The sequence below is a fragment of the Eptatretus burgeri genome, chromosome 1 (genome assembly GCF_056783735.1).
Source record: "Eptatretus burgeri isolate ZD-2024b chromosome 1, Ebu_testis_v1, whole genome shotgun sequence".
In the NCBI taxonomy this organism is placed as follows: domain Eukaryota; kingdom Metazoa; phylum Chordata; class Myxini; order Myxiniformes; family Myxinidae; genus Eptatretus; species Eptatretus burgeri.
Genome location: NC_140961.1, coordinates 89,170,623 through 89,194,602, shown reverse-complemented (window position 1 = coordinate 89,194,602; position 23,980 = coordinate 89,170,623). Strand labels below are relative to the sequence as shown.

The window sequence follows — 23,980 nt, the reverse complement described above, 5'->3', positions numbered from 1 at the left end:
TTACTTACGCGCAGACCTCCTTGTCCAGTCAGCACACATACACTTTTATGCCTCAACTCCCTGAACAGCTCAACTCTGCCATTAAGCCTGGCCTTGCAACTCTGGTAAATGGTATCCAGTGTCCCTTGAGAGACAAAATTCTTCTTCGCCATTAGGTGAGTTCCAAGACACCCACTGACAACATCAAGGATGGTCATCTTGAAGGCACTCCACAACTCTTCAGCATTCTCCAAAACACCCAAGACCCACAAAACACCCAGACATCCTCACTCGGCTTGTTTGCAAACTCCTCAGATACCCTCTCATTCTTGAGCTTGTCAAATAGAGCCCAGGCTGGGATGGAACCATTCTCCTGGATTTAAGCTGCAACTTCCGAGTGGCTGCCACATGTCTGTGGTCGGTATTGAGGAACTGAGCACTCCGGTAGACCCTGTAGTTTTGAATCATCCTCCAGAGACAATCAACGAGCACATGGTAAATCTCTTTTGCCAAACCACCAGTGTTGGAATACCAAGTCCAGTGAAGAGGCTGTCGATGCTGAAACCATGTAACAGCCATCCAAAGTCCACGACATTTTGCAAAGTCAAGGAACTTAGTGCTCTTCTGGTTTACAGTTCCAGACCCATGGGGACCAACCACGTGTCTCATAACCATGCTTGTTAGTGCCAGTCAAAGCAGTGGAATCCCCCAAGACTAGAAGAGTATCTCGCATGGGGAACTGACCAACCATATACTCAAACATGGCATAGAATGCCTCCTTCACAGTGAGATCACTTGCCACAGTCAAAGCACTTCCAGAGACCAGGGAAATGACACCCAAGGAGTGACGAATCCTTCATCTCATAATATGCCCGTTGACCAGTGTTACCTCAAATATCATGGGAGTCAGCTTATTGGACACAGCTACAGCAACTCCTTGGGCATGGTAACATTCAGGGCGACCAGACTAATAGTAGGTGCAACCACCCGCAATGATCTCGCCACTATCAGGTCTCTGAACTTCAGAGAGTGCTGCAACACTGATGGTCAAACGCTGGAGTTCAGATGATAGCAGAGGCAGGTGATCATCCTCTCTTCGGGATAGAACATTCCAGGCACCCACTCGAAGAGACCACCTCAGGTTAACTCTAGGAAACCACCATCTGGTGGATGACACCCCAGCACCATCCCAAAACACATCACCGCAATCTGTCTGCAGGAAGTTTCCCAGTACTTTTCCTCCTATCAATAAATAATGAGGCTTCGCCATGACTCTCCTGGCCCGACCAAGATCTGTGAAGGGCAGCTGCACAGGAAGTACTCCCACGGAGTTGAATTTCAGTTTTCTTTTCATTTTTATGTGTTTTATGGAATGAAGTGTTTTACGTTCACCAGATGGCAAATCCTGCCACCAACCCCCTAAAACTGAACTGCAAGAGTACATCTGCAGACGCAGTTGGTCACCAGATATCGATGGCCGTTGGCTTACAAGGAGCTCCTTCACCTTTTGACAGGTTTGTTTTTCTTCCTGCCGGGTGTCCATATCCATACACCCTCCTACAAAAGAAATCTGATGGGGGGGGGGGGATTGTGTCGTTGCCGAACAACCTGATCGTGAAGCAGGTTAACATGGTACCTGTGGTAAGTAACAGATCTGATCTGGCCTGACAATCCATGCATCTATACTAATAAACGTCAGTGTGTGTGTGTGTGTGTGTGTGTGTGTGTGTGTGTGTGTGTGTGTGTGTGTGTGTGTGTGTGTGTGTGTGTGTGTGTGTGTGTGTGTGTGTGTGTGTGGTGCGTGTGTCCAACATAACTCCAAAACCATGAAACCAAGCAGCCTGAAACTTTGCATGCATATTAAGGGACTCCACTGAAGTGCATGAGTACAGCCTGGTGTTGGCGCAGTGGTTAGGGCAGCGGCTTGGGATCCAAAAGGTCCTGAGTTCAAGCCCCGTTGGGCTACTGAATTAATACACCAGGGGGTTGACTCAGCCTGTCATCCTTCCGAGGTCGGCGAAATGAGTACCAGTGTACTGGGCCGGTGTATACCCCGGTTAAAAGAGGTGTACCATTTCCCTGTGTCGTAAGAGGCGACCAGGGTTGCGTCAGGAAGGGCATCCGGTGTAAAACATGTGCCAAATCACTATGCGGATCATAACGGATGATCCGCTGTGGCGACCCCTAACGGGAGCAGCCGAAAGAAGAAGAAGACTGAAGTGCATGAGTGAAAATTGTGTGTTTGGGTTAATTAAAACACCCATTTTGAAGATAATTAACAGCCTTATTTAATTATATTCTTTATCAGGTGCATTATTTTTTTTTTAATCGATCTAATCCAAAATTGTTTTTTGATTCAGTTTGTCGAAAAGCCCACGAGGGGGAGGGGGGTGTAGTTTTAAATATAATTTTTAAGCAACGATCCCAATATGGTGGAAGATGTGGAGGTATGAGACATCCGGGGACAACTAATGATAACATCGCATGTGCAACTCCTTTATTGGGATGCGGAGTTTGGGGTTTTAGTGCAAGGCTGCTAGATTTCAGGATAGCAAACGTTGAGGGTATGAGAAGAGAGTTTGGTTCTCATGTTTGGGAAAAGCTAATGTTCTGAAAGTCCGCATGCGATAAATTTGCAACTCTTAAGCAGTAAATGTATATGGTGTAGAGTAGGTACTGTATATTCTAGTGAGGTATGAAGGACATGGCATAAAAGAGACCAGGGTGGTTAAGCAGGAAGGTAAGTAGTTTTAAGGATAAGCAGTTGGCATTCCTTATGTACAAAATAACCAAATTAGAGTTCGACTCAAATCAGTTTAGGAGTAAACAGAGGTTAGTTAATAAAATAACTTCTTTCTCATCTTTCCCTAAAATCATTCTTTCTTAAATTACAACATTCCCAAGCACTCCCTTTTTTCAGGTAACTGTGAAAAGTTTCTCCTCTCCCTCACCTCTTTTAATTTGTCAGTTTGCTTGTTCCTTTTCTATTTCATCCCAACTTTCCATTTTTAAAGACTTTGGGATGACTCAACGAGGTCTTGGACCAATAAATTTTGCATCACTGGAGATATAGTCTAAGCTCCCAACCCTGAAAATGAGGTCCTGCTGACAAGATGGCCTACCCTCGTTTTCTATTTTTTAAATGATAAATATAACCTTCCAACATCAGAAACAAGGCGGTGGAGAAAAATTTAGGCTTGAGAACAGTTCCATTTGGGCCAAAATCTGAATTGACATGTTGGAGTGCAATTTTTGGTAATGCCCATATCTTGAAAAGTTGAAGGTGATTGAACATGTTTGTTGTCATAAATTAATATTGCTAAGGGAAAGAAACCTGAAATTTCCACAGTAGATTGCTCTTCTTATCAGGATAAAAAAAAAAAAACAGAGATGTGTTCTCCATAAAGTGACAGCCGAGTTATGTACTGAAATACAGACATGACAGAAGTAAATAGACGCCATGATTTTAAAAATAATTGATTTATTGAACATGTGAAGTGTATTTGATCCATTTCAATACATACACTAGTATTTTGTAGACTTACCATTTGCAGATTTCAACGCTTTTACTCTTTCAGGCATAGAACTAACAAGTTCTGAAATTTTCTCTTGTGGAATTTCTGCCCAGATTTCACGCAAAAGGTTTAGCAATTCTGCCCATGATGTTGGTTTCCTGGATTTTTTCCACACAGATCGATCCAACATGGCCCAGAGGAGTTCAATGGGATTCATCTCAAGAGACCGACTTGGCCATGGAAGTCGCTCGATCCCATTTCTGTCCTGACATTCTTTGGTATTTTTTGCAGTGTGTCATGGAGCTCCATCTTTCATGAACAGAGTGTTGTTTTTGAACCATATGATCAGAGGAGGAGATTGCTCCTCACACCATCACCGAAAAACCACCGTGTTTGACAGTTGACTGCAATCGGTTCAAAGAAAATTCCTGACTGGGAAGTCTTCAGACCTATACGTGTCCACTGTCAGAAAATTGAGTAAACTGGGACTCATCTGAAAAAAATTACAGTTTGCCAAAACTCAAAGGGGCAGTTCACCACCTCGTCAACCCACTTCTTTCTCCTTTGAATGTTGGCCTGTCTAAGAAGAGGTTTTCTCCGAGCTGCTCTCCCATAGTAGCCCAGTTGATAAAGGTACCACACAGCAGTTCTTGAGCTAACTTGGACCTCCTCTGCAACACCTGCTGCCTTGCAATGGAGGGTTTTCTCAATGGACCACTTGACAGATCGAAGACATCTTTCTGAGGATCCATATTGACCAGAACCGGAAGCTGTGGATTCCTTGCCTTCGCTCTTGAATTGCGCAATCATCTGGTTGATCGTAGAAAGCGGAATGCCAATGTTCTGAGATATTTGATGCTAGCTGACTCCACCTTCTGAATGGCCAATAATTCGGCCTCTTTGAAAATCGCAAAGTTTGTCTGCTCTCTGGGTTCGAGGCATAGTTAATTGTAGTACAAGACCCAGAAACTCGTTTTTGCAAAGAAATCGTTGAATATTAGTACAAATCACTGAGTAAAATTGCATTATACAGATGAAATGAAGAAATTTAAGGTGTCTATTTACTTCTGTGATGTCTCTGTATACCTAGGTGTATGTTTTGTAAATTTCAATTGTGAAAAATTGAAAAAAAAATTAACAAACATTTTGTGCGAATATGTTTGCTCTTTAAAAAAAAATTCTTCAGTGTACTACTAATGACAAATTTGTGTGTTTAGAATACATTTTTTTTTCCAGAATGTCATTATCTTTTTTCGTTTGTCAGTTATGACTGGTTTATTATTAACCCCCATCAGTAGGCAAACAAAGCTTGCTGGTTGATCCATGTGCTTTCCAGCAAGACTGATGGTGCAAGAAACATGCTTATTAAGTATAAGCAGGGTTCTGACAATTTTATCCTTCAGGATTACTTTAAAATGAGTAACAGATGTTTACATACTGTATATCTATTTATTTTGTAGTGCATTTGCATATTTTTCTATTTTTTTTTTCTGGTATGACTTAGTGAGAAGCAGATAAAGAAACAAAGATAGCAGGCAATCTGCCTCTCTTCCCAAGCTCCATAAAAAAGTAAAGTAGATACGGACTCAACAGTTTTTGATTTGGGTGTAATATGTCAGAAATCCACAGCAGAAAGTCTCAAATAACATTCAAGATGTGAGTTATAACAGTATTCTAACAGCCATTGAATCACGCCTTAATTTAACATCATATCACCTCCTGCATGAGACAAAATGCAAGGACCGTTGTTTTTTTGTGCACAATCCTACGTGGCACCGAACCTGCAGGGCTAGCTGGACAAGTAAAATATACTTCTGCAGTCAACAGGACTCGCATGCATAAAGCTCTCAGTGCTCTGGAGCTACAACAGTATCTTCAGAAAGCATTCACACCCCTCAATTTTTGTCACATTTTGTTGTGTTCCAGCCCGAATTTAAAATGCATTGAATTTAACTTTTTTTTCACCGATCAAAACAAAATACCCCATTATGAAAAAGTGAAAACGTGTTTTTAGGAATTTTTAGAATTGATTGAAAATGAAATTCAGAAATATCAAATTTACATAAACATCCAACCGGCTGGGTCAATACTCTGTAGAAGCGCCTTAACAGTGATTACAGCTTTGAATCTTCTTGGGTAAGTTTGTATCAGTTTTGCACATCTGGATTTGGGAATTTTCTCCCATTCTTCCTTGCAGATTAGCTCAAGCTCTGGCAAGTTGGATGGGGAGCATTGGTGAACAGCAATTTTCATGTCTTTCTTCAGATTCTCAATGGGATTCAAGTCTGGGATTTGGCTGGGCCACTCAGAGACTTTCACATTCTTGTTCTGAAGCCATTCCATTGTTACTTTAGCTGTATACTTGGGGTCATTGCCCTGTTGGAACATAAATCTTCGCTGCAGTCTCAGGTGTTTTGCACTCTGAAGCAGGTTCTCCTCAAGGATTTGCCTGTATTTGGCTCCATTAATTGTTCACTCTATCCTTACAAGCCTCCCAGTCCCTGCCACTGAAAAACATCCCCATAGCCTGATGCTGCCACCACCATGCTTCACGGTCGGGAAGGTGTGAGATGGGTGATGAGCTGTGTTTGGCTTACACCAGACGTTGCACTTTGCATTCAGGCCAAAGAGTTCAATTTTCATCTCATGAGACCACATCATCTTTTGCCTCCTGCTCTCAGCACCTTTCACGTGCCATTTTGCAAACTCCAAGCATGCTGTCATGTGCCTTTTTCTCAGGTTTGGCTTCCACCTGGCCACTCTCATAAAGCCTGGATTTGTGAAGTGCTTCAGAGATTGTTGTCCTTCTTGCAAGTTCTCCCATCTCAGTGAAGGAACTCTGTTATCATTGGGTTCTTGGTCACCTCCCTGATCAAGGTCCTTCTTGCCTAGTTGCTCAGTTTGGTCGGACAGCCAGCTCTAGGAAGAGTCTGGGTGGTTCCATATTCTTTCCTTTTCCAAATGATGGAGTTCACTGTGCTCTTGGGCACTTTCAACACTCTAGAAATTGTTTTATACCCTTCCCCAGATCTATACCTCCTCACAATTCTATCAATATCTATCCTCCTCTACAGGCAGATCCTTGGACTTCATGGTAGAGTTTCTGCTCTGACATGCACTTTCAACTGTGGGATATTTTATAGAAAAGTGTGTTTCTCTCCAAATGTCCATATCCATTAATGTCCAAACATTTTGGTGGTGACATTGTCATTGTTCCCCAGGGTGGCAGAAATTAACACTCAGAATGCTCCCTATCCATCACTTCTGGCCATCTCATACAGGAAGGGAAAAAGCTGAGAAAATAACTTGTTGAAGAAAATATAGACCTATATGAAGAGCACTGTGAAACTGACATCGATGCAATTACCCATAATATTGATCAAGATGCCAATTAGTCATTGGAGAGTGCTGCACAACTTGAATATGAACCGGTTGAATATTAATGAAACAGAACTTGATCTCAAAGACTGTACACACATGTTATCGATGATACACATATATCTATGGAATGGTGATCTGTATATAGTACGTGCAAAATGCATCATACACTTTATCCAGTCGATATTCCAATAAAGATTGATAACCATATGCCATAAGTATAATTGAATGCTGTAATATTTTGATTCTGTACAAAGATATGTACAAAGATTTAGATTCTGTACAAAGATTTAGATCCTCGTGGAGGATCTCCAAGTCTTACTCACGTTGTTGTTCTTGTGGACTTATTTGTTTCACAGTCTACAGTTTTCATCGAAACTTCCTGAAACTTGGCATATATATGTAAAAATACCCTGTGCAGACAGTAACCATTTCCGATTTTGAAAATTCCTCCTAGAAAAAAGTTATGACGTCAAAATATCTCCGCTAATGGAAATCGCCTAAAAAATTATCTCCGAAACTTGGCAAGCTTTTTGAATTCTGTTTGCGGGAATTGAACAGGGCATTAACAGAGTTGAATTATCGCACACATGATACATCACTATGACGTCATATCAATATTTATGGGGTCATTCCTATTTTTTGACATTTTTTGTTTCATTCGTTTCACAACCTACAGTTTTCATCGAAACTTCCGGAAACTTGGCATATATATGTAAAAATACCCTGCGCAGACAGTAACGATCGCCAATTTTGAAAATTCCTCCTAGAAAATAAATTATGACGTCAAAATATCTCCGCTAATGGAAATCGCCTAACTCGGCAAGCTTTTTGAATTCTGTTTGCGGGAATCAAACAGGGCATTAGCAGAGATGAATCACCGCACATATGATACATCACTATGACGTCATATCAATTTTTATGACGTCATTCCTATTTTTTGACATTTTTTTGTTTCACAACCCAGAATTTTCATCGGATCTTCATGAAACTTGCCATGCATATGCAGAAAGCCCACGTGGAGGCAGTAACCATGTCCGATTTTGGAAATTCTTCCAAGAAATAAAGTTAACGTCATAATATCGCCACTAATGGAAATCGCCTATACCATTATCTCTGAAACTAGTTTGTTTCACAGCCTACTGTTTTCATCGAAACTTCCTGAAACTTGGCACATATATGTAAAAATACCCTACGCAGACAGTATCCATATCCGATATTGAAAAGTCCTCCTCGAAAAAAAGTTATGACGTCAAAAATATCTCCGCTAATGGAAATCGCCTAAAAAATTATCTCTGAAATTAGGCAAGCTTTTTAAATTCTGTTTGCAGGAATCGAACATGGGCATTAGCAGAGATGAATCACCGCACATATGATACATCACTTTGACGTCATATCCATTTTATGACGTCATTCCTATTTTTTGACATTTTTTGTTTCACAACCCAGAGTTTTCATCGGATCTTCGTGAAACTTGCCATGTATATGCAGAAAGCCCACGCGCAGACAGTAACCATCTCCGATTTTGGAAATTCTTCCTAGAAAAAAAGTTGATGTCATAATATCACCGCTAATGGAAATCGCCTATACCATTATCTCCGAAACTAGGCAAGCTGTTTGAATTTTGTTTGAGGGAATCAAGCCGGGCATGAGCACAGATAATTTATCGCAAACCTGATGCATCACAATGACGTCATATTTGTTTTTATGAAGTCATCATTTAGAGGACAAGGATCTTAGCTCATTCGAGCTTGTTTGGAAAGCCTTTTCTTTTCTGCCCACTGGTTTGTTGTTCCCAAAACAGGCTTCAGCACGATTAGTTGAGCAAACATATTTCTCGCAAGTGTGGTCAATGGTGGATGTGATAATTAAATGTTTAGTGATCAGACGTGGTTGAGCATTCTTGAAAGATGTGTGATGATGAACAATTGGTGGATATGTTAAGAAAAATGCAGAGGATGTGAGGGTTATCATGAAGAGTTGTCGCAGTAGGTATGGTGATGTTTCTTGGTTCATCAAATTTATTACAGCAGATCTTCTGTTGTATTTTCCACACAGTAGCTTCACTATGTTTGTTGTACCTTCCTTTCTCAGGTCAGGTCAGGTATGGGAGCATGCGCCAGAGCAGCGCGTCGCTGCGTCCAAGATCCGTTAATTCTCAGATTTCTTTCGCTGTTTAATTTAATTTCGCCGTTTCTCAGGAAGATCCGTTAATTCTGTAAAGACCTGTGTCTTCAGGAGAATTTGATCTTTTCAATTAATCAATCTTTTTGGTGATTTTGAATAAACACTGCATCACATGAAAATATTTCCAACTTTTTGCATTTTAAACATAGGTGCATTTAATGATTCATAATATATATATATATATATATATATATATATATATATATATATATATATATATATATATATATATATATATATATATATATATTAGTCAGGGGGTTGGCCAGCCCAGGTAAACCCGTGACGGGCGGTTAATACCGACAGCCCACAGACGACCGAGCGGTACCTTATTAAGAGGAGGTGGACACGTTGATCGACGGAGATTTCAACACGTGCTCGAAGGCCATGGCAGAGGGCAATGGCGGACAGGCGGAGGAGCATTGATACTGGAATGGATGTACAGTGGGTTTATCCTCAAACCCCACCACAAATGGATGAATGCAATTTCTTAAAAGTAATACATTTAATGAACATCCACAAATATCTACAAAGAAAATCATTCAACAGGTAATAATAATAATAATGGTATGAAATAAATAACTCCTACAGTTGAGGCCTCACACACACAGACTCAAATATGAACAACGGGGATACAAAACCAAAAGAAAAACCTCCTTTGCAAGTGTACTTGAGCGCAGCTTGGGCGAGAGCTGATCCTTGTCGAACTGAAATTGAGTCACTTCCACCAGCATGTGCAACAAATGGTGCCATCACCTCTCTCGCAGCAGGGCAGATGTACACCAGGCAATCCGCGAGCGGCACTCCACTCAAAGGCCCAAAGTGTGCCAGCCTTCCTCCCTCCAAAATTGCGCAAGCTAACTCCAATCCTCAAAAGTGCCACCTAGCTCGTGCATTTCTCACACTGTCCTCGTGTGTGCGCTCTTCAATCTCTCGTCCTATCCAGATGGAAACCTTCCACAATACACAAGTGTGCAAGCCTGCCTGCCCTCGATGACACCGATCGCCCGTCCTATGCAATAGAAACCTCCCATGCCCTCTTTTTCTTCAAGCTTTTTCTGTCTCACAATGCTCCGTCTCCGGAGCATGGCCTGCATGCACCAAACCTGGGAAGGTGGGGTTCCTGCCCATTTGTCGTTTCAGGGAACCCAGAGCCATATATTAGAAAGAGTACGGTCAACCCGGCTTCAGCGCATCTGCTTTATGATTGGTCAAAAGCCCTCATGTGACTACAGGGCGCCATGTTGTGGACCAACCTGTGTACCTAGCAGACGATACTCGCTTTGCTACAAACATATCATCTTGCATCAAATGCTTCCTCGTAAAATGTTACTTTGATGAAATATTTAGAGTTACTGAAAAGAAAGAGAGAGAGAGAGAGAGAGAGAGAGAGAGAGAGAGAGAGAGAGAGAGAGAGAGAGAGAGAGAGAGAGAGAGAGAGAGAGAGAGAGAGAGAGAGAGAGAGAGAGAGAGAGAGAGAGAGAGAGAGAGAGAGAGAGAGAGAGAGAGAGAGAGAGAGAGAGAGAGAGAGAGAGAGAGAGAGAGAGAGAGAGAGAGAGAGAGAGAGAGAGAGAGAGAGAGAGAGAGAGAGAGAGAGAGAATTTGGGTTTAGGGAAGGAAGAAGAGAGTAAGGTGAGGGGTGGGGTGGGGGGTGAGAATGAAGTAAGACCCAGAAAAAAAACATTTAGATTTGAGGGGTTATAAACACGATCACAACAGCGAACATCCAACGAACAACCAACAGCCATTCCATTCCCCATTACGATCCACGAACCCACCCGCTGGCCACCAGCACTCTGAGTTGCCAAGGCAGGGTCTTGCAGCCGTTCCTTGCCGCTTCCACCAACGTTCCTTCCACAAACGTTGTAACTCTTGCACGACGGCCTGTGCAACATTGATACTGTTACTCCTCAAGTATGGGCCCACGTGAAGGAGTGGCTGGGGTTTCCCGGCAGGGGCCAAGGCTCCACCCCGGAAAGGTGGGCAGTAGGACCTGTCCAATCAGAGGGGAACAGCGAGGTGTGTTCACCAAGGCCCCTCCCCACTGAGGGAGGTCCATAAATTCCCGAGCACTCTCTGAGGTATGTGGTCTTTTTGAGGTCTTGGAGAGTCTTTTTTGGGGGTCTTGGAGAGTCTTTTAAAAGTTCTTTTGAAGAGTTTTTGGTGGGCGTCGAGGTGGCGAACGTGTCTCTGCTGGCCCTCTACAAGGAAGGGAAGAGCGACCACGACCCCCCTCCGTGGACCCGGGCCATTCACCACCCGAGCTCCACCACAAACCTCGTGTCCCAAACGTGCGACTGGGGACCAAACCAGCGTCCATCGTCAGGTGCCGCATCACGGAGCACGCCCTTCGTCCGATGGTCAGGTACACCACCGAACTCTGGCCCCAGCTTGTCTCTCTCCAGGGCTGCAAGGGTCCAATAAAGACTCTGGGTTTCTTTTCATTTTGTGTGTGTATGCGGGTGGGCCCGACTTTAAGTGGAACTGAATAAGTGTTTTTGGATTATTGTAAATACTTCTTGCATATTCGCATTAAGTCTTGCTTTGTGTCTTCATTTACTGTAAATACAACTTGTTAGAAATGCCCCCAGTTCGTTTCCGTCCCTTCTTGCATTGGTCCAGCATGATTCGGATCTGAGTTTAGCAGGGTTTTTATACCCGATAATCCGTTCATTCCAACCGGCACGGCTTTGGCAGTTTCCGCTCGGCTGCACCCGAACCGGAGTTGGTAGCCGGTAGTTGGAACTCTACCGCAGTCAGTAGAGTGACCCGGTTCGAGCAAGATGTGCCGAGGATGTGGTTTCCCCGGTAGTCGAAATCGCGGAGTTAATTAGGTAATTTGGTTATAGACAAATAGACCCTATATACGCGGTTGAAATATTGGCGACCACGGTCGGTTAATCGACCCTCCGGCTTGCGGAGTTATCTGCGTGACGGCCTACAATTCCAGGGAGTTTGGTGGGAGACGAAGCAAACCTTCCCCACCTCGTGGACATTCTCGCTGCCGGCCCATTACGAATTTGGAATTCAATTGCACACAACATACAGGTTCCCTTAGTCAGCTATGTCGATAAGTGCATGTTCCCTAGATAGCTCACTTTCCATTGTTTCAATGTTTTGAAATCGATTAGATGCGCTGCGGATCGATTTAATAGTTAGGGAGCGAACAATGGAGACGTCCCTCCCCCTCTTCTGCGAAGAGGAAGAAGAACCCTGCGGTGAAGTCAACAACTCCCTCCCACCCGTGGTTGAGCGGGGGGGGGGTGGATCACGAGGGCACGAGTCACGCCGGGTGCGGGGGAGGGGGTGCAAAGGATAAAGAGGACATGCAAAGGATAAAGAGGACATATTTTCTTCGTTCGTGTGGGAGTCCCGTGGTAGGGCTGAGTTCGTGGGCCGAGTTCGTGGGAGTCCCGTGGCAGAGTTCGTGTGCTGAGTCCCGTGGAAGGAGTAAGCTTTTTTGCTTCGGAGAGAGAGCAGTCGTTCAGCAGGCCATAGGGTCCTGCTTGGCTTGCTTGGCTTGAGGCCTTCGGAAGCTTTTTGCTTCGGCTGGCTCAGTGAGCTTCGGCTGCTGCTTTGTTTTGGAAGCAACTTGAGCCAGTTGTTCGGCTCGAGCTGCGAGTGGAGGCTTCTTCCTCTTCTTCTTGGTTCGTGGAGCTTTTCGTTCTCCATTTTGTTTCCCAGCTTGGTGTGACGCGTCGGCCTCTTCTTGGAGTTGGATCCTCGGGGAAGTGATGATCGACAGGAAGGATCGGCGCCTCGTCTCACCGGCACGTGTTGAGAAGCGCGGGAGGATTCGCGGGACCTCGGGAAGGATGGCAGCGATTGGATCCAGCTCGCTCTCGCTGGAGCCTGGGTCCAGACAAGTTGAAGACCACACGAGGTGGAAAGGTTCGAATCAAGCTCTGAGTTTCAGCTCACCTGTCCTCCGAGCTGGAGCTCATGATTAAAGGCCTCAGCCACCGTTTCTTGTGTGTGTGTGTGTGTGTGTGTGTGTGTGTGTGTGTGTGTGTGTGTGTGTGTGTGTGTGTGTGTGTGTGTGCGTGCGCGCGCGCGCGTACGTGTCCGTGGGCCCGTCTAATAAGTAGGAACTGCTGTTAAGTGTAAATGACTGTACATAATAAGTAGACGGTTGTAGTTCTTTTGTCGTGCTTTTGTTGCTTGTATAATTGCATAATTGTTTTGCCTTATTTAATTGCATACGTGTTTCATTATAATAAATGTCCTTGTGTGAATGTAAACCTGCTCGTTGCGTCCATCCCTCATTGACTGAACATTTCGTGTGTTGGGAGTTAGAAAGCCGTTGGTTTGCTGTAATAGGGGGACATTTGGACCGACGGTTCTCGGCGATTATGCCGCTTGGAATCGCGCACAGACAAGCTCGCCTCGGCGGTTTGTTCCGTACGAGTTCCGTCGAGGGTGGAACACCCCGGTAGTTGATCACGTGGGTATTTAGGTAAATTGAAGATTGGCAATTGACCCTACCCCACGTGATCTTTCCATTGGCGTATTTTGGTTCTTGTACAAGGACCCGTCGCTTGGAGTTATCCGGGCGGCGATCTATATTCCGGGCGATCGGTCGGGCCGACTCGACTTGCAGCTCCGTTCAGAGCGGTCGGTTGGCGGCTGACGCCCGGCCCGTAACAATATATCTATATATATTTTTTATCCTGTATTAATAAGGAAATGAAATAGAATCGATTTTAAAATTTTATTTGAATGTTGGATGAGAGTATAATCAATCCACTCTAGTATAATCATTTGTGTATCGGCTTCGATAATTGAATTATGAAACATAGAACTTGTACTTTATCAATATATTTCGCTGCAGCCACAAACTCGCATTTCAAAGGTAACATGGAATATGGGCCCAGATGGAAGAGTTCGCAGGCCAAAATTTTTATGCACCGCGTTGGTTCTTGTAGGGGAAAGTTGTACCCACCATTTGAGCCATTGAAAAAAGGGGGCGTCGTCTTGTAAGCAAAACATTTTTTTGTCACAGGCCATGTGGGATCCCAGACTAATGACATGGTGGACTATTATTTGTTTGTACCTTGCTGCACCAAACATACCATCAATGTTTATCAATTTTAAGTGCCACTTGAGTATATGCACCACCAAACTTGAAATAAACCTCCTCCATGTTTCATTGTTGGCCTCAAGCAAGGCTATTTATAAGTTTCCGTTTTTGGTCGTCATTTTTGTCAGGTTTTCACTCCCCCAGGTGGTCACATCACCCCAACAAATGGCATGGTTCCACCTCTACAATTGCCTCTTGTTCCTCCTCCATAGCCTGTTCGTATTTGTGCAAAGACTGCAAGGTTTATTTCCATACATTGCACAGGAACCTTGGTGTCTCCTTTTGGGGCTTAATTTTCTATTCCTTGCAGCCAGGCCACCAAATTGCCTGATACAGTGGATCAGCCACTCCATTGTGTGTTTAGCTGGCAATTTATATGGTTTAACCACCATCTCCTCTTCCCGAGCCAAAGCTGCCAACTTGAGCTGCATTATCTCACAAACCATGGGTGCTTCCTCACAACCCATCAGTGTTGCTTCAAATGCTGTGAGCACTGATTGTACGCCAGCACACACTGACCTGATCTCCTCGGGCCCCGCCTTGACTTACTAAAGCTCTATTCACATTCCGAATGGTCTCTGCTAATTTCTGTCTCAGCTGCCAACTCTTATAGTTCTGCTGCCACTTTGTCGAGGACATCTTTGATCTCTCAGAGGTTACTTCCTTACTAACCCCAAAGGCAACCACTATGTTCTATTCACCAGCCACCAACACAGCCATGTTGGCCTTCATACTGTCCTCTCTTTTTGCCCTTCCTCCATTTTAGCCCTAGGTCAGCCTTCAGCTGCTGCTGGTATGCCGCCATTTGGTTGCCATGTTCTCCTGGCCAGCCCTAAATGTCCCGAAACATGAACCTTAATTTAAGCTTGTCAAATATTTCCGGTGACATTAGCTCAGCAATGCTGCTTGGGGATACTATTCTACTCTGGGGTGTTAGGCTGCGGGGGATGGTTGGGCCACTCGAGTGTGGAAGGATTTCCACTTCACCTCTAGTGGGTCAGTGTTCTCCCAGTGCTCAGATGTGCTGACAACCTATTTTGCAGCCATCAACCTAAATACCCTTTTGGTGGGCCAAATCCTCCCCCCCCCACCCATCGATCCATTTAATGAGTGCACATTTTGATGTGGTCAACAAACTTTGGTACATCACGTGTGATGAAGGTGGTGATCAAGTTTCATCAAAATTGTATGTGGAGTTTCAGAGAAGTGAGCAAATACCTATTTTGGGTGGTCAAACCCCCCTCCCCCACTCTCATTGACACTCTTTATGAGCACAGATTTTGATGTGGTCAATACACCTTCGTTAGGCATCAGATATGAAGTTTGTGGCCAAGTTTCATCAAAATTGTGTTTGGTTAAAGCGATAATGACTGAAGTGTGTACAGACTGACGGACACTCCTCCAAACACTGCTCGATCACATCAGCTCACCGGACTCATGTCCAGGTGAGCTAATGATATTAAAATAGTTTTATTGTAATATTGAAGTATACACAGTATTAAAAAGAATACTCAAAAATACATGACATTCGATTTCATTTTTTTTTTCTAATTAAAAATCCTTATGTGTTGAGTCAATTCTGATTTCAGATTCAAAATAAATGAATGTAAGACACATACTTTTACCTCATTAGCAAATTTGTTGCTGTCCAGTGTTATCAATAAATCAAATGCCAAACCAAATGTGCTCAATTGGGCATTTTAACTTACTAATTCTGCAGTCACTCCACTCCAGGAGTCTGCTCGGCCGAATCTCACTCCTGACACCAAATGTCACATGCATGATTTCCCAGGTAAAAATGTGTAAATTTAAAATGCCAGGAAGCCAAACTAGATGGAAATCATGTGCCACACGGCACACTTTGTACACGGTGGGGCAGAGAAATGGGAGATTTTATAAATTCAGTCATGATGTAAACATTTTGTATTTGCCAAATTACAAATGTGCCATCTTAAAGTACATTGCATGTCATTTATTACTTTAAGAAAACATCCTCGAGGTGACCTCTGTCTCGTACACATTCCTCTAATCCTCCACACATGTTTCCCATGATGCAGCGTTGAATCTCCATTTTTTTTTTTGCGGCCAATTTTTGACGAAGCCTTTCTTTCAGCTCTTCGATATTGTGTGGGCGAATAGCGTACGCTTTGCTTTTTAAATGCCCCCATAAAAAAGTCACATACTGACAGGTCTGAGGACCTTAGAGGCCAAATTATCTCACTATTCCTGCAGATGATATGGTAATGAAAAAGTAGTCATACAGCGGCCATTGACACACTGGCGGCCATGAGACGTTGCGCCATCTTGTAGAAACCAACTGGCCTCATCAACTTGAGGAAACCTAGAAGCTAGTTGATCAGTCAAATACTTCGTTTATTGAATATACAATGGAATACTCATCCCTGGGATGAATATTATTGAATATATTGTTGTGGTTACCAGATTCGCAAACCACCATTCAGGTCCCTTAGGTGAGGTATCTCGGCAAGTATATGTGTAGTTAGGCCCAAACCCGTTGTCTAGTGGGAATACATGTCATTTATGCGTGCTGCGACTCTTCAGGATAGCCGTTTTTCTTTTGCTATCTTTATTTTGGACCAACCGCCATGATTACCACCACAACCACAACATCAACCACCAACCACAACGCCGCTTCACCACAACCGCCACGACCTTCCCGTCACACCTCGCAACCGTAGCATCGCCACCGTTCTTGCCCCGCTGTGGGTACCGGTGTTGGACTCGTGCAGGGCGCACGTCGAACAGCGTGTACAAAATCACGGATTTTGTGCTTCAAAAACGGATCAAAAACGACACACGCCCACTTTTTGCCGTCCAATCGGTGAGCGAGGGGCGATTTGGCCCCGCCTCCAGGACGATCGATATATGCAAATTTGTGGATCAAAAAGCCTTCACGCCCACTTTTTCTCGGGCCAATGGGGAGCGAGGTGAAAGGTCAAAGGGAGGGGGTCAAAGGCGAAGCTACGGGGGGATAAAAGGACCGTGTTCGTCAGTCAGTCGAGTGGAGAGTCGGAGAGTCCAGAGGCGGAGAGTAGGAGAGTCGGAAGCAGAGGGTCAAGACTTCGCGGGCGGTGGAGCTGCTCGTCGTGTGCGTTGGAGTCGGAACGGAGGAGACGAGCTGTGGAAAGGCGGCGACACCAGACGAGGGGGTGCTCGCGTCGTGCAGGGAGCTGCACCCGAGGGAGGCCGACAGCGCGACCTGGCCGAGGTGGAGATGCACACCAGGGATAATAAAGATCCTCTATACCCCGAGCATCAGCAACCCCCTCCTGTTTCCCCCCGCGCTGAGATAGTGCGACCAAGGGGGCCCCTTTCCCACCCCCTACCAGACACTGCCCGCGAGGCCCGCGGGGTTGGGGCGCCATCGCCGCTCCGCGTCTCATCACCAGACGGGTAGGCGCGACCCGGTCTCGGCCTCAGGCCCGCCTCATCCTTGAGGGTATTCTTTTCCTTGGTTTTGGGTATGTGTTGTCGGCGCCGTCTGTGAGGTAGAATTGTATAAGTGTTGCCGTGTGCTCGGTAGTCGGTATTAGCTCTGCATTGTCTTCGCTTTTACATTTGCTTTTTGTGTAAATGGAATTGTGTCTTTTCTGTGTGCTTTTGGTGGAATTGAATGTGTGCTTCCCGTGTGCCGCGAATAAATGTGCTTTGTGTTGAACTGTTTCCCGCTTCGCTTCGTCATTTCTCCCATTGAATCCTCATCTTGCTTCACATAAAGGGTTGGTAGTGGGCTGAATACGCCCGATAATTAATCGAACCGTCGAGGTCGACGATAACACCGCTCGGTTATTCTGATAGTACGGAACGGGTCGCTTAAGTGGCCCGTGTCCGAAGTCGACCTGCGGCGAGGTGCGATCGCCCGGTCTACCCTCCGCGTGGGTACTTAGGTAGGTCGAATTTGGCGAGCAACCCTATCCCACGCGGGGGCTGATTGGCTCGATCGCGGTGAGACCGAAAGGTCCACCCGTGACTGGTTCCCGGCGTTAGTCCGAGAGGGTCACGACTGGATTGTCCGTCCGGTGGGCGACGTGCCGCGATTCGAGTTACGTGGCCGTCAGCACGCCGGCGGGCGCGAAATCCGCAACACTGGTGTCAGGTCGTGCGATACAAATTCATCGCCCTCCTCGCGGCACTGGTATCGGAGAACAGGAAAACAGGCTCTCCTGTCTCTGGCGAAATTCACGGGAATCGGTCCAGGGGTGAGAGAAGCGACCCCCGATTCCCTCCAAATTACGAGCGAGCTAAATTAACCCTTCACGAGAAGCAAGATGGCGTCTCAAGGCGAGCGGGAGCCGGGGGTATTAGAAATGTATATGTGTAGTAATGTAGAATCCATGGCCCAGGATGGAATCCCCGAGCAGGAAATGTTGATTGTGCAGGAACACGGACTCGCCCAACTGAACCCAGGGCCCGAGGTGGGTGCGGCAGCGGCCGCGGTGTATGACACCTCCCCCCCCCCTCTCCACCAAGACCCTTCCCCAACCCCTGCCGAAACGGCTCACTTGAGTGCATCCGACATGGCCCAGCTATTCACCATGCTGGCACAAATGAATGCGGAAATAAAAAACGAAATGAAAGACATGAACAAGCAAATGAAAGAACTGTGGGGTGCGACGCAGAACATGGGCCGATGCCTGCAGGCGGGCATGAAGGCCGTGACCAGGGAGCTGGGAATGGCGACTCCACGTGTGGGAGCAAACGAGCTGGAAGGGGGTGCAACGGCTGACAGGCCCGCGGTGGAGGCGGGTAAAAAAATAATTCGGGGGGCGTGTTGGGCGTGGGTCGTGACAGAGGAATCGACGGTGACCAAAAGGGAAAAATTAAATGGGGAGACCAAAACGTGTGAGACGAGACACGAAATGACGACAACGGAAATAATAGTTGAGACAAGAGAGGTAAAGGGTGAAGAGTTGGCAGAGACACGGGAGATGGGAACGATAGAGGAGAGACAACACGATGAAGACAAGGTAAGTGACGCACACACACACACGGAGGTAGTGGAGGATAATGGGGGTGAGCTGGCGGACTGGGTAGAGACCAGTGCGAGCACCTGGATGGCCTCCTCCAGGAACGAGGGGAGGGAGTATGGCCCCTTGAGGCGAGTCACGACCAGGTGAGTTCGGTCGTGCTTTGCGAGGTTGAGGGGACGGGTGCTGTGGACAGGTGCCCGGAAAGCTTGGGGGGTATAGAGGCCCCGGAGACTCTTGTGGGGACACGAATCCCCAGTGTGGTTGTCCCTGTGTGTGTGGTGCAAGGTGTGAGTGCGTCCCCGTGTGTGGAAGCGACCCCGTGTGTGAGTGGTGTGGTGGCGATGGTGCCGGAGTGCGTGCTTCCCAGCACGCCGTGTGTGGATGAGGCACCGCGGGTTAGTGCCCCCGCGTGTGTGGATGAAACGGCCAGTGTGAGTGAGGCACCGCGGGTTAGTGCCCCCGCGTGTGTGGGTGAGGCACCGTGTGTGGATGAGGCACCGCGGTTGAGTGCCCCCGCGTGTGTGGATGAGGCACGGAGTGCGAGTGAGGCACCGCGGGTGAGTGCCCCCGCACGCGTGAGTGAACGGCCGTGTGCAAGGTCGCTGTGCCAAAGGGAGACCGTGTGTGTGAGAGAGCGGTATGAGAGGGAGATGTCGGTTGGCATGCGGGAGCACGCAGCCGCGTCTCCCGGTGTGAGTTTAATGGTGTGGACTGTGTGCGTCGTAACACGCAGGTATGCGTGTGTGGAATGGAGACGGAGACGGCGACAGAGGAGAGAAAGCCGAGTAGCGGCTGTAGTTGTTTCGGGGACCGTGCCGGGTTCACCCAGCAGTGAGCACGCGGTCCGTGCTGTGCAACGCACGAGACCGCCACGTGCTCGCTTGCGAGAGTGAAGTCCCGGTCCGGAAACGCACGCGGTGGATTTGCCGATCCCGCGGACGGACAAAGTTTAGGCAGGACTACGGATTTGGACCGGACGGGTTCTCCACGCGATCGTGTGTGTTAAGCTCCAACGGGCAAAGCACATGTGTTCGCGTGGGGAACCCCTCGAGACGTGGGGCTTGTTTTTTTTTTGCGCACGGTGACGTCATGGCTGCACGTGGGGTTGGAATCCGGCAGGAGGGGTATCTCTGCCGGATGGTCCCGTCCAAGGAGGGACGAGGAACACGTGCAGCTGCATGACGTCACGGGCAGGTGCAAAGTGCGCGAGCTCTGAGTTGCCGCGCAGGTGCTGGGCATGAAAAAAAAAAAAAGGGAAAAACAAGCTTCACTTTCGGGTGCACAGGATTCCTGGGCAAGGGGTGAAAGACCCCCTTACCTGGGCACAGGATGGAAACTAGTTAGGGGGAAGGGTTAGCTTAGTTAGACCGACTTCATGGGGCAGGGGTAAGTCCTCATGGAGTCCGTGGAATGGATTAGTTAGAGGGATTGTAGCCAGATTTAGGTTGGGAAATAAAATGATTTATTTGGAGACAGTGACAGACAGTGAGTGTGTAGAGTTGACGTAGTTTAGCTACGTAGTGTTAAAAGGAACGTGCTTTAGTGTAAGGGACGACGTGGGAGCACGAGTTAGTTAGGGGATGTAGTTAAGAGGATGGCAGAGTTCAGTGGTGTGTGTGTTGAAGAGTTGGTGAGTGAAGTGGAAGCATGAGGTGAGCACTTGTTGAGTGAGTGAGGCCAGCGGGTCTGTGTGAGTGGAGCAAATGGGGAATGCATGGTGCGATGAGTGATTGGGGGGAGGAGTGACTCCCGCCCAAGGGACCCCGGGGTCAGTGTAGAGTGAGTTAGCTGGGTTAGTCAAATTGTAAAAATGGAGGTCGTTTTGTTGTTGGTGGGAAAGTAGGCTCGAGACCCATTTGGAGGGGTGCAGGAGCCCTGTTGACGGGCTTGGGAGCGTGGCTGCGAAAGGTGAGTATCGCTGAGTGGGTACCCCGGGCACCAGGCTAGTCGGCCGTGGTAGGCCAAGGGCCCATGGGGGGCCGGGATAGCGTAGTGGGCACGGGTGCGCCTGCTTGGTGCGGGGGCCCGGGGCGCCATTAGCCACGTGGGCAGTGTTGTGGGCACGGGTGACCCTCGGAAAGGGGCCCGGGAGGCCGGCCTGCCACGTGTGCGTTTCAGGGGAGGTGCCATGGGGGGCACTCCCGGTGTTAGGGAGCTGGTAGGCTCGGAGGCAGTGTAGTGCCCGGGGGTGCCATAGCGGGAGAATCGGCAGAGGGTCGTGCCTGCCAAAGGGAGCCACGTGTCCCAGCCAGGAGACCGTGTGAGGGCACGGAGAGAAAATTGGGGGGGGGGGCGAGGCCCGAAATTGTGAGGACACCAACACAGGCGACGGGAATCTGGGTTGTTAGAACCAATAGTTTAAGCAAGAGGCGCTTGTTGAAAGCCCCGGGGTAGTTTAACTGTTAAATGGTTAGGGTAGATTAGGAGATGTACCCCTCCGCACCATCCATCCCCTCGCTGTCGTTGTGGGCCGCTGGACCCACTTTGGTTATAGATCGCTGAACTCTGGGGAGGCCATTCTGAGGCTTCGTTGGGCCTCGACACAGGACGTTAGCTCTCCCTTATTCCCCTCCGGGAAGGGAACGTAGGGGTTGGGAGTAGGCTAGGTGACAGGATAGGTTAGCCGAACAAAGACGATAAAGGGGGTTAGGGGACGATTTATAGTGGGGAAGTAAAAATAAAAACAACAAAAAAATAAGTTGGGGCTAAATTGGGGTTTGACAAATTAAGGGAGTGGGTATGTACAGTGACAGGCAAAGGCGATAGGTTGGGAGGGAGACAGGTAGGTAGGTCCGAGCCCGCCTTCCAAGTGGCCAGCACCACCGCACTCCCTCCACCAACCTCCACTGAACGGCAAAGGCTGGCCAGCTTCATCTGCTGGCTGTGTTACTGCAAGGCCTGTGCCGGCCCACTTCATCTGCCGGCTGGCTGTTTTTCTTCAAGGCCTGTGCCGGCCAGTTCATCTGCTGGCTGTGGTTGCCTGCAGCGGCCTTCTTCTGCGGGCTGTGATTGCCTGCTCACCTTTGCCATGCCATGCCCACTGCCCATGTTCACCAGCCCCGTTCAATTTTTGCTTTGCCCCCCCCCCCTGTTCATTGCCATGTGCGCCAGGATCGTAAAAGCAACAGTTTGCAAGCTGCGAGAACTGCCCCGTTGGCAGCTACAACACGGGCCTGCAGTGGCGGCCCGTGCACCGTGTTTGTGTTCATGCATCCATTCGTTGTGCTCATTGCGTGTGCCACTTGAGCTGGCACGGAGACTGCGTTTGTGCAGCCCATGCACCGTTGTGGTTCACTGCGTTCAGTTCAAAAGGGAAGGCCTTGGACTGCGTGTGAGCAGCCAGCCACGTTCCCTGTCACCTGCATTGTTTGAGCCAGAGACTGCATGCGGGCAGCCTGGCTCCCTGCTAACTGCTTTCTTTTGCAGAGTTCAATGATCCTGGGCCATGGTTTAGTGTAAAATTTGTAAGTTAAGGTTAAGATGTACTGTAAATATGAGTGCGCCCGCGGCATGTCTGTCTAGCGCCGGCAATTTTATTTAAGTCGTCCGTGTGAGTGAGTTTGTTTAGGTAGTTACGCAGCCCTCAGGTTATTTATTTTGGGGACACGAATACCATGAATGTCGCACCCAGGGATCCGTAGGTAAAATGTACTAGGGGAAAACTACACATGATGGCACACGAAAATTTGACGACTCGGGACGAGTCTGTAAAAAGGGGAGGGGGTAGTGTTGTGGTTACCAGATTCGCAAACCACCATTCAGGTCCCTTAGGTGAGGTATCTCGGCAAGTATATGTGTAGTTAGGCCCAAACCCGTTGTCTAGTGGGAATACATGTCATTTATGCGTGCTGCGACTCTTCAGGATAGCCGTTTTTCTTTTGCTATCTTTATTTTGGACCAACCGCCATGATTACCACCACAACCACAACATCAACCACCAACCACAATGCCGCTTCACCACAACCGCCACGACCTTCCCGTCACACCTCGCAACCGTAGCATCGCCACCGTTCTTGCCCCGCTGTGGGTACCGGTGTTGGACTCGTGCAGGGCGCGCGTCGAACAGCGTGTACAAAATCACGGATTTTGTGCTTCAAAAACGGATCAAAAACGACACACGCCCACTTTTTGCCGTCCAATCGGTGAGCGAGCGGCGATTTGGCCCCGCCTCCAGGACGATCGATATATGCAAATTTGTGCATCAAAAAGCCTTCACGCCCACTTTTTCTCGGGCCAATGGGGAGCGAGGTGAAAGGTCAAAGGGAGGGGGTCAAAGGCGAAGCTACGGGGGGATAAAAGGACCGTGTTCGTCAGTCAGTCGAGTGGAGAGTCGGAGAGTGCAGAGGCGGAGAGTAGGAGAGTCGGAAGCAGAGGGTCAAGACTTCGCGGGCGGTGGAGCTGCTCGTCGTGTGCGTTGGAGTCGGAACGGAGGGGACGAGCTGTGGAAAGGCGGCGACACCAGACGAGGGGGTGCTCGCGTCGTGCAGGGAGCTGCACCCGAGGGAGGCCGACAGCGCGACCTGGCCGAGGTGGAGACGCACACCAGGGATAATAAAGATCCTCTATACCCCGAGCATCAGCAACCCCCTCCTGTTTCCCCCCGCGCTGAGATAGTGCGACCAAGGGGGCCCCTTTCCCACCCCCTACCAGACACTGCCCGCGAGGCCCGCGGGGTTGGGGCGCCATCGCCGCTCCGCGTCTCATCACCAGACGGGTAGGCGCGACCCGGTCTCGGCCTCAGGCCCGCCTCATCCTTGAGGGTATTCTTTTCCTTGGTTTTGGGTATGTGTTGTCGGCGCCGTCTGTGAGGTAGAATTGTATAAGTGTTGCCGTGTGCTCGGTAGTCGGTA

General features: G+C 47.8%; 1 long non-coding RNA gene across 1 annotated transcript in view; it reads right to left on the bottom strand.

The window, feature by feature from the left end:
- Positions 1–23,980, bottom strand: part of LOC147034929 (uncharacterized) — a 112,782-nt gene that overhangs the window by 26,584 nt on the left and 62,218 nt on the right. The window contains exon 2 of the long non-coding RNA XR_015060860.1: positions 9,388–9,487. This is a non-coding gene — a long non-coding RNA (uncharacterized LOC147034929). The remainder of the gene's footprint in view (positions 1–9,387; positions 9,488–23,980) is intronic.